Source organism: Ischnura elegans, chromosome 7 (assembly GCF_921293095.1).
Source record: "Ischnura elegans chromosome 7, ioIscEleg1.1, whole genome shotgun sequence".
NCBI classification, from domain to species: domain Eukaryota; kingdom Metazoa; phylum Arthropoda; class Insecta; order Odonata; family Coenagrionidae; genus Ischnura; species Ischnura elegans.
The window spans coordinates 26,331,636-26,343,168 of record NC_060252.1 but is presented as its reverse complement, the minus strand read 5'-3'; positions in this window follow the sequence as shown (position 1 = coordinate 26,343,168).

Genomic DNA, 11,533 nt, shown 5'->3' with positions numbered 1-11,533 from the left:
CTGCTATAGCAATTGTTGAGTGCATTAATGAGCAGATAACACACGCTGTTGCAAACGCAGCTCCGCACCTTGGATGGTGGACTGCGAAGTGTTGGACTTTACAGAAAGTGATACAGTAGATTCCGTTTAATGGGTCCACCGGTTACTTGGGGCAGCCGCTTAATTGGGGCAGATCTTGAAGAACAGAACCCAATAGAGGAATATCCCAGAGTATTCTCCGCTTAATTTGGACAGCATGCCGCTTTATTGGGCCACAAGTCAGCGACATAGACTATACTCGCCACGAAATTAAATTTTTTTTTCAGAATAGGTACTATTTTTTTGTATTTTCCTCCTTTGATTTACTCTTATTTTTCACAAATGTTCCTATTTTTGCGCTATTTTGAAAGCTCTTGTTGTTATATTATCCGGAAGAGGATAGGACTTCTCTTTAATAGGAATTAGTAAAAGATACTCATTCAGCGTCGCCCGAGGCTGTGAAAAATATTTTTAACAAAAATGTTATAATTCTTAGAAATGGTAATAAAATTACTTAACTCGCTTATTTATTAGTCAAATTAATAGTTTAATAAACTTATGTTGCATTATAAACATCTTTAGTCTTATTTCTATCATTTCAACGTTTGTTTATGCCCATATATACAGGATAGTTCGCCTAATTGGGGCAACCGCTTAATTGGGGCAAAGTGCAGAAGTCATGATATGTCCCAGTTAACCGGAATCTACTGTATTCGGGTAATCTTTGTGAAACTTGAAGTGAACTTTGGAATAGGCTCTCACGTACACAGGGTGTTTCAGGAGGAATTTGCAATACATCAGGGGAAGATAGGGGAGACAATTTTGAGCCAATTTTATTCTATAAACATGGGGTTTGCAACTCTTTAGTTACTGAGCTATGGCAACTGAAACATTTTGTTGGAAGAACTCTGCAGTTGCCATGAAAATGCTGAGTACTGTAATGTGCAGTGATGGAAGTGATCTCAAACTTGTGCAATAATTGTGCTTGAGTTCTGTTTTATTCATTTTATGCTATCTACAGAGAGAGTGGTCGCTTATTTTTACAATGGAATGGTAGACATTTCAACTTTCAAAGGCATTTTTTAATTATAAAAGCTTTATTTTCAGAGATAGTATAGAAAATTTCACAGCTAATTATGCATTAGGAAAATTTATTTTACTTATAGCTGTAAACAACATATCTCTATCATGATTTGCACGGATGATATGGAAACTTTGGTGATGTCATAACCTTTATGCAGCATTCCTCGGAAGGAGAGAGAGTAGTCATTTTGCCCAGATTCTGAGGCAAATTGCCAAAACAATGGAAGCTTGACACTGAGGTGAGGAACTGAAGATAAATGAATTGAGCGCAATTGAATCAATGGCATCAATCACAGTATGGGAACAAGAGCTTTGAGCAAGTAAGTGAACTGAAGTATTTAATTTGACGAAACCCATGGAAAATTGTATCTCTACGGTGTTAATAAATATTATAATTATCAACAACACAATTGCCACCCATTTTGAGATTGCGTCAGACAATAATAATTGCAAATTTTTGTATTTAATGTCCTTAAAAATCCCTGGTAGTAAATAAAATGTTGAAAAGGGTGGATAGTGAAGAACCATTATCATTATGTACAAAATTGTGAACTATGCAAACTTCTTGATAAATGACCTTCTGTGAAAATTTTAGCATTAAATCTGGGTGATTATGACTATGAAGAACAATAACAATGTATGGCAGAAGGGATTCAATCAAGCAGATGTCTTTGGAGATGAGCTCAATTTCACTGGGAATATAATGGTTGATGTACAATTGAGATTGTTATTTGGATAGATGGATCCCTATATTATTGGCAGCGTGTATTTACAATATACGTCAAAATGCCACAAATGGTGTTTCTAGCAACATTTGTCTACACTGAAAAGCTGAACTGAATTTTTTCAGGTTATTCTGATGAGCATCAATGTGTTAAACTTGTCACCAAAAATATTATATAAATGTCACTTTAAATTCCCACTTCGAAAGTGTATATACTACTGACGATACTCAATTTAATTTAGACATTCCATATACTGAGGAATCGATGGAAGAAATATCTATACAACGTGACGGGATAACTAAACAACTACAATCGATTAAGAATAGTAAAAATCCGGGTCCGGAGGAAATACCCGCGCGTGTCCTCAAAGAGTTAGCTCCACAGATAGAGCCTTACTTAGAGATCATATTCAAGAAGTCACTCTCCGAAGGGAAGTTACTGCTAGACAGGAAAATTGCAAGCGTTACACCCATATTCAAAAAGGGAAACAGACATGACCCAGGCAACTACCGTCTGATTTCATTAACATCGATTACAGGCAAGATACTTGAGCATATCGTCATTAGCAATATCATGACTTCCTTGGACAGACGAAACTTCCTCCATGACTGTCATCACGGATTCCAAAAAGGTAGATCATGTAAAACACAGCTCGCACTCTTTCTTCACGACGTTATAAAATCTGGTGAATCGAAAAGACAAGTTGATGCAATATTTCTAGATTTTAAGAAAGTTTTCGACACTGTACCTCACAACAAACTTTTATACAAATTATAGTCATGCAGATTAAACGAAACAGTTGTAAACTGGATACGTGACTTTCTCAGTGATCATAAACAAAAAGTAGTTCTTGACGGCATTAGCTCTGATGTTGTAAAAGTTACATAAGTTGTTCCACAAGAAAGCGTAATCGGCCCTCTATTGTTCATTATATACATTTATGATCTCGGCTCCCGCATTAGCAGTAAAATACGTTTATTTGCTGATGATGCTGTCATCTATCGCAAAATTAGTGATCACTCTGACTATGAAATTCTATCATCATACTTAAACACCGTTCATTTGTAGAGCCAAGAGTGGGGTCTCAAACTTAATCTGAGCAAATGCATGGCAGTACATTTCTTGCGGAATTTGTCCAACTCTAACCATGTTTATGCAGTGGATGGTATTAACATAAAGGCAACAGACAAAGTGAAGTACCTGGGAGTTACGATAACCTCGAACCTCACGTGGGGAACACTTATAAAGAATATTTGCGGCATAGCCCTGAAGAAATTAGGATTCGTCAAGCGTATTGTGGGAAGATTTTTGGATGAGAAAATAAAGGAACGATGCTATTTTGCACTCGTCCTACCACACCTTGAATATGCAGCGAGCACATGGGATCCGGTGCAGAAAGACTTAATCCGTGAACTGTATAAAATACAAAGGAAAGCTGCGCGATTTGTCAAAAACTGCTATGGGCATTTAGACAGCATTATGCAGATGATAAGCAAATTAGGCTGAGACCCACTAGAGACTTGGAGGCTGTGTGTTAGGTTTAGATTGCTTGAACAATTGAGAATTGATATCTTCAGGAGCGATACGGAGAACATCATCTTAGAGCCACACAATTTCCAGGTCTGATAGATGCGATAAATCAAGAGAGATATGTTGCCGAACAGATAGATATGGGAATTTGTTTTTTCCTGGAGCCATTAAGGACTTAAATAAATGCTAGTCATAATTTGTTTGAGCATTTGCTTTCAATATGTAGTTGGCTGGTGTCCTAACACCTGTCACACGCCTTTTTAGCAGGGTAGTATGTAGATGTAATGTGTCCTGAGGATCATCTTTCTATAACTTCGTCCACACGTTATGTGGTCAAGCATTACGAATCTTCTCCTTCCTCTTCCTAGGAAAAATAGATGGAAAATGAGGATCAGAGGATCAAAGGATGATAGACATCAAAGGATGAACAAGATGCAATGCCATCATAGTGTTTAAGTCCCAACCTAGTTACCTTCCTCTTTATCACTTCTCCAAACAGTATTTTTCTTTAGTATCCCTCTCTGAGATCGGAGTACGTGGTGTATACTATGACCAAAGGGGATGTTTGAGCCAGTATCGCATTGGTCACAGCTTTATTTGCCCAAATGTCTACATACATGTAGTGGTATGGTAGTACCCCTTTCATGCAAGTATGTATCCTTTGTGCATATGCAACCCACAGTTCACGAAAGACATACTGCGTTGTCTGTATTTCAGGATGGCCTTGCTTTATTGGTGACATTTCTTTCTTGTCTGCGTCCTTTTCAGCCTAGAGATGCTAACGCAGCGTCTGAAAGGCACCGTCAAGTACGTTCTTAGCTTGTCATTAGCTCTCAAGTTTATCCAATCGCTTATTTTCTCAGTGTAACCATTTATATCCAGCCAAAATCCACGTATAATACCGTGTGGATGATTACACCCATGTCTCGTATAGCGCAAGGGATGCGTTCCTTGGGGTCTTTGCGCTATACGAATTTGCGTTATACGAGAGCGTTTTAACATAGGGAAGATAGGGATGCGTTCCTGGTAGCATAGATCTTGGGTATTGAATTTCTTCTAAAACATCTATATTCCCATAAAAAGCCTTAGAAAAAGTTATTTCTATAAATATTTATATTTTAAAACATCTTTAAAGATAGTATTCACGCATTCAAAGACTTTTATTCACGTTAAAAAAAATTCTTACGTGCTTTCGAAATTCCATCCTGTCGTGCGGGTGGGCTAACATCTGCTATCTCAGGGGATCGTAATGCGTTGCCGGCAGTTGACGATTTTTCAAACTAGTCTAAAAACAACTATTGTGTCACCCAGGCCCTTTTGTCGCTCATCGAAATGACAGGAAAATGCTACTTCAAATGCCATTTCATAGCCAGCGGAGTTTATGAATGATAAATCATTTTAATTTGAAGTCCTCCGAGTCATTAGCAGCTACGTGAAACAGTCTTTAAATGCCTTGAAACCTGACCCAGGTTTTCCTTCCCTGAAAATGAATGAACGAGAATGCATTCTTTTCCAAAAGAATATCGTCTCGTCAACAATAAAAACTAGTTGAGGGGGAAAGGAGCCACTTTCAATAACAGCTTGGAGTTCATTAGAAAATGTTGTGGTGGCTGCGCTATCAACACTTGCAGATTCACCTGATATCGCCGCACTGAAAATACCTGCTTGCCGTTTAAATTCTGGAACCAACCAGAGCTTTCACTAAATGTCTCGGAGCGATTACCACTCTCGTCTTTTTGTACTGATTCACCATGAACTTTCCGTTTGTGTAGACCGCTTGGTTGAAGTTAGTGCGGCTGAGGTCACTGATATTTTAGCTTCGTCTTTATTCAGAATAAGGCATCGTGAGTTTAAACTTTGCGCAATATCGCTTTGAAGCTCTCCATTTTCAAAGCAATTGACCTCTCTCAAGTCCTCTTCTAGGTTTATGGTTTTTCTTGATAAATTCTTGATTTTTCTACACGCATTCCTATTTTTTGCCATATTCTCTTGGTTTTTACTCTGTATGGCTCTATCTAAATCACCTTCTTCTGCTGAACTGTATTCCTGTGACGCAGAAGGCCTAAGACTGCGGGGAGGGAACGAAGCCATTGTGTTTGAGACTCTATAGCGGACCCTTTTATGTGTCGATGCTATTCATGCGCAACTCAGCCACCGCTCCATTTCTCCCCCGTGAATACCGATGACCTTGAAGGCTTTAGCGTAGACACTCTACCTGGAAGTCAATCGCCCGGTAACCTACGACGGCAAAAATACGTCTCAAATCGTATTGCTGAAAAAAAAACTCATTTCCACTTTCTGTTAAGGAGACGAGGTAAATTACTTCGGTAGGCCGGCTATCTGGACCCAATGACGAGTAATACTTTTGGCAATTGCACAGCAATGAATTTCGATTAATATATGAACAAAAATATAGATACTGAACAACAAATGCATTCATATGTAATCCATTATTTAGTTGCTTTTTTCATTTGAGCAACTAAGTGCGTTGACTCTGACTAATCTCTGATGTTTCACCTGACCCCCAAGGGAATATATTTAATGGGGAAAATTGTGAATTCCACAGGATTGACCTCCATAATTCAGCCTCTAACTGTCACAGGAACACACCCATTTTATTTAACCCCCTTTTTTGTGAAGATGTCCGTGGATGACTCCCTGAATTAACTTAAGAAATAAGTTCACAGTGATCAAATGACTGCTTTACAAAAAAAAAAGCATTATTTGAATTTTATTACCAAGAAATATATTCTTCTAATTTACCTAAGTGTTGTAGCCATTAACATAAGATAGTATTGTTGAAATAATGTTGTTGTACAAAGAAAAGGCTGCGAGCAAAAATTATTTAGTGAAAATTAGCCTAAAGGCAAGAATATGCATCAGAATTTATGCTGTTCCAGTGAAGTATGAGGCATCAGTATGGTTGATGTTGAGGTGGCTGGGAGTGGATGGCATAATATCCAAGAATGTAGGCATTGTTGTAGCCAGGTGGGGTTCGTGGGGTCATGACCCCCCCCCCCCCACAATATAAAAACTATTATTTTCCTTCATAAAAGAAAGAAATATCATGAAAATCACAAAATATTTCTTAAACAAATGAAGTTTTTTGATTATGGAAAGTGTTAAAAATTAGTTTAAAACCCATTATTTAGTACCCTGTTTTAAAAAAAATTTCCCACCTGGTTTTGGACCCCCCGTACGAAATTCCTGGCTACGCCACTGAATGTAGGTACCAAATTCTTACGCTCAAGCATGCCCAATAATGTTTTACTGGTTTTGAGTATGTAGTTACTATAATTAGTGCATATAGTTCATGAACTGAACACCATTTATGGTAATGAAATTAGTTTATTACAGTAAAACCTATTTACATCGTAATGGAGGGGACCAAAATTTGGGCAATTTGATGCATGGATGTTCACTATATAGAGGTTTTAGTGATATGCACCATTTTTTCATATTCTTTGGAAATGAAAGGAAAAACTGTCTTTTAAACCATTATATATGTGTGTTTAAACAAACATGCATGTATTAGTGAGCATATATTTACTAATTAAGTTAATTTATTTAGTAGAATATATATTTAACAATAGGGTAGTTTCCTTCATCAAAGAAAACGAAAAGCATTGATTGCAATTCGTTACCCACCATTAGTGTATTCAAAATATACAAATTATTTCGTTTTAGATATAGCGGTTTAGACGAATGGCAATGGTCCATTTTTATCCCATTTGAAAAGGGCCAGATTGGCGCCCATGCGATGCCACTCCACGTGACGTCACAGGGACCTAGTTTCTATACGAGAAGATAGGAGTTATACATCGTCTGAGGTTACCAATGCATGCATGAGGCGTAGAGCTCAGGGAAACATGTCTTAATAATCACTTATTAAAACTGGCTAAGGTCGGAAAGTTTTCTTCATTTGATAAGGTATTAATAATCCTTATTTAAGACAAGCGCTACCAGCCAGCAAGGTACTCAGCTACCCGCTAGCAGCCTGCGTCGTATCAGCGCTAAGCCTCGCTTCAAGGTCACCTCACAGGGGGGCAGCGGGAACCAGAAATAAGTCTCACGGAGAGATTTCCCGGCATTCATACTTACGCATCGCGTTTTCGCGCGCTTGAAAATTTTCACTTTTCATTTAATCGCGAAAAATAGATATCGTCATTTAAAAATCTAAATGCGTGAAATACGTGCTCCAGGTGTAATAATCTTTCGATTTAGGCAATAAAAAAATAATAGAAAACCACCCTATTATATAATAATAACAGAAAGCAAGCGCTGTCACGTGATTTTTACCATGATTATAGAGAAAACAATGTGATCTCTCTTAATTCAATAGTGAATTAAAATGATTAGGATAGTTGGATACCTTTTTTCTTATTTACTGTTAGGTATGCGTGTGGAACAAAAAGCCTTAACTAATGGTTAACGTGAAAATTACCGCATCTAAAAGGTGTATAAGAAAAAAAATAAGGGTGAAACATTTATCACTGAAAATGTCATTCCATGTACATAATCGTGGGTCCATTAATGGTCTCTAGTTGTCTCCGTACGATTTGCGGAGGTAGTTTGGCCATCTGGGGAGTGTCTCCTTGGTATGATAAGTGGAGGTTTTTTGTGATAGAAGTTCACTGCATAGAGGTTTGCCTATAAATTTACATGAAAATCTGACGGCACCATAGGAGTGGTATGAAGTATGGAGGTTTATGATGTAAAGAGGTTCACTACATAGAGGTTTTACTGTATTAATGTAGTCCAAGCTACCTGGATTGTAATTTATGCTTGCGGTTCCGGCTATGATATTGTTGGAAAATTCTTCATGGGTGGAGTATTCAAGGGTGGTTCACATTGAGGGGGACAATCTAAACAAAAATAAAATGCCTTATAAACTGTGTCTTATCAGCATTGCGGGGGGCAAGCTTTCCCCCCCTCTGTCCCAATGGCCATGTTTGTAGAGTAAATGAAAACCTTGTTCTTGTATCAAGGCTGCCTTTCACAATGCATAACATCTACCAATGTGTGTAAAGCCAATTAAAAGAAAATGAACGCCAATATTTAGTTCAAACCAATCAATTTAAAAACTGCATGAGGAGAAAAATGATTTTTTCAATTATTTTCATGCATGCGCACAATAACTGTTGACTGAAACATTCAAAATGATGTCATTAAAGCTTATGTTTCAATCAATCAAGCATTGAACCTCTGTTTTAATTTTTATGGAACACAAACATTTTCTCTGTCATTATTCCTTCGTGTGATATAGTAGAAGTAGATGAAGTGTTTTCAGTCTAATTAATTTCTATTTCATAGATTAAAGACTTTTTATACTTTCTGCAATTAGAGAAATGAGAAAGGTAAAGGTGATGAAGAGTGAAGAAATATCAACCCATCACACAAAGTACATATGAAGTCAAGCTTTCAAAACTCACATTTATGTCAGTGGTCCGACACTTAAGAGTATCATATTTGGCCATTTTGTTTGCAGAATGCATGTCCCAAGAAAATGTGAAAAGACTGTTCTACACAATTACAGGGGAAGTGATCATTCAGCAAAAGAGTGAAGAGAAAGTGACAATTTCATGGAAAAATATATAGTTCTGTTTCAAATTTTAAGTTTTGGTAAATAGGTGTCTTTTTTGGAGAAATACCAATGAATAAGTTGAGTTCTACTCAAATAGACCATGCAGTAGAAAAGGTCAGGAGGCTGCTCCTAGTCCATTGCTAATTAATAATTTAAAAAGGCAAACATTCTCATAAATTAATGTTCTTTTTTGTTCACTGATTGTTATTCATAAAATTTGTTCCAATAATATTTCCATTTATTCATTACTTGGTATAATATTTGCAGTTATTCACTAATAATGTTGATAGTTGATGTTCACTCCCACATAATATGTCTTGAACTCAGGGTAAATACAATTTTTTATAAATCGACAAAAGCGCTAAAGGCCTGGTTACACAATACATTAACACATACGTGTTAATGTCAAAATGTATGAACGCGAGAATGAACGCCAAAATGTACTGTGTAACCACCCAACTTGTGCGAATGCATGAACAGAAAATAGAACCTGTTCTAATTTGGTTCATGCATTCGTACATGTTCCGTTCCGGTCCACCAAAATCATTCACGCAAACGTACATTAACTTGTACGTGTTAATGTACCGTGTAACCAGGCCTTAAAAGCTGGTGCATTTGTATGCTTTCATACGTTTTGTAAATAAAAATGAAAACAACAATAATGGCAACTAATTTCATTCATCAAAAGCTGATAAGTTAAAATGAGAGAGATATAAGAATTACTCCAAGGAATTCAAGTCAAAAGTGACGCCTCAAACTATCCATTCATTTTTAGTTTTTAAAGATCATAGACATAGTTTAAAGTTGGATGATGGCAGTGATCTCACTGGATTTTCTTATAAATCAAAATGAAGAATGATTTTAAAAGTGACCCTTTCGAATTCTTTAGTCTGAAAACAGGAAATCGATATGCTTATTACATTTTGGAATTATTTGAAGTGTACTTAAAAGACCTAGCTACGAATCAGGGGTGCAGCGAAGAACTAAGGCTAGGGGGAGTTTTATGTACAGGCATCCCCCGAGTTACGTAAGAGATGCATTCCGGCAGACTATGCGTAAGTCGAAATTTACGTAAGTCGAACCTTTGCGTTGGAGCTTCAGAGATTGCTGTATAACAAGTTGTATCGTACAGGAATGAGCGCAACCACATACGCCACCACATCCATCGCTAGAACTGCAAATTTTCACGTTGATTGCTGACTTGGGATTTATAAGCGATTTTTCTACAGAAATTAATGAAATTTCCTTCGAGGAATGACAAAAATGGGTCACTTTGTTATTTTTAGCACGTAAAAAACTCTATAACTATTCGATATTTTTTCTACCATAGGTTGTACGAGCGAATATCTACTTCTTCGCGCTCGCATTCGAAAATTAACGTAAACATTTGAAATACGGCTATCGCTTACGAAAGTACGGATTTACGTAAGTCGAGACATACGTAACTCGGGGGATGCCTGTACAACTAATACTTAAGAGTGTGGGGGTATTGCATACCCTCCAGGGTAAGTGGGGGTTGCGTCGGCCCTACAGAAAATTGGAATGGAATTTTCTCTGTGGAATTCTCTCACAGTTTGTGCATTGCCGGTGAATGCATATGGTCAGGGGCGCAGCTAGGAATTAAGGCTAGGGGGGGTTTCAGGCGCAACTAATACTGGGGGGGCCTGGGGGGTCTGGGGGTATGGCATACCTGCCAGGGTAAGCGGGTGGTGCGAGGGCTCTCCGCCAGAAAAAAATTTAAGATAAATGGCTCAAAATGGTGAGTTTTACTGCTTTCTGAGGGATATTTGATAACGGTGCATTTTCGATGTAAACATCATCACTAATTTTGGTTCCTACTAGCATCAGCTTTAATTTAGAAAAATGATCGTTGGATTTTTCTCCTCATAGAAAAATCTGCCAATTTTGTTGGTAGATAAAGTAATAGTTTTGCTAGTAATGGGCCCTGTTGTCCTCATGGCAATGCGGGTTTGTCCCTGTCCCCTACCTTTCACTCCAATCCTCTCCCCGGAGGTGTCGATGGGCTTCTATTGTGGCAGCACCTCCTTGCTGTTTCCTTCCCATTCCATGGGTGACTGTGCGTATCAACTGAATTATTGGGTCCAGGCCCCGGTGTGTTGTATCCTTCAAAGGGCCCACCAATCATTGGCATCAGCAATCCAGCGTTAAAATTTCGTGACATAATTCTTCTCAGCCCTGTGTATCCTACGGTCTGTTTCATCATGTCTATCTTTCATTTCATTTTCTCTTCCGAGTGTAATCTTCCCTGGTGGTGGAAACCTTGCCCAGAGCCATCTCTTAGCCAAAGCATTGGATTACATATATCCTCCAGAAATTGCCTTGATGTCATAAAAGTTGGCACAAAAGATGCCTCTTCCAACCTATAACCTATTTCTACAACATTACTACATTATGAGAATATTTAATCATTCTTATCTTAGTAGACCCAGCAGGTGCACTCAAATGTCAGATGAACAAACACCATTCAATAATTAAGCTAAAATGAAAGAAACTGAGCTAGTGTAGCCCATAGTTTTCAAATAATTACACCAAATTATATGAATGATATGATTATTGTAAAACCTTCATTCTA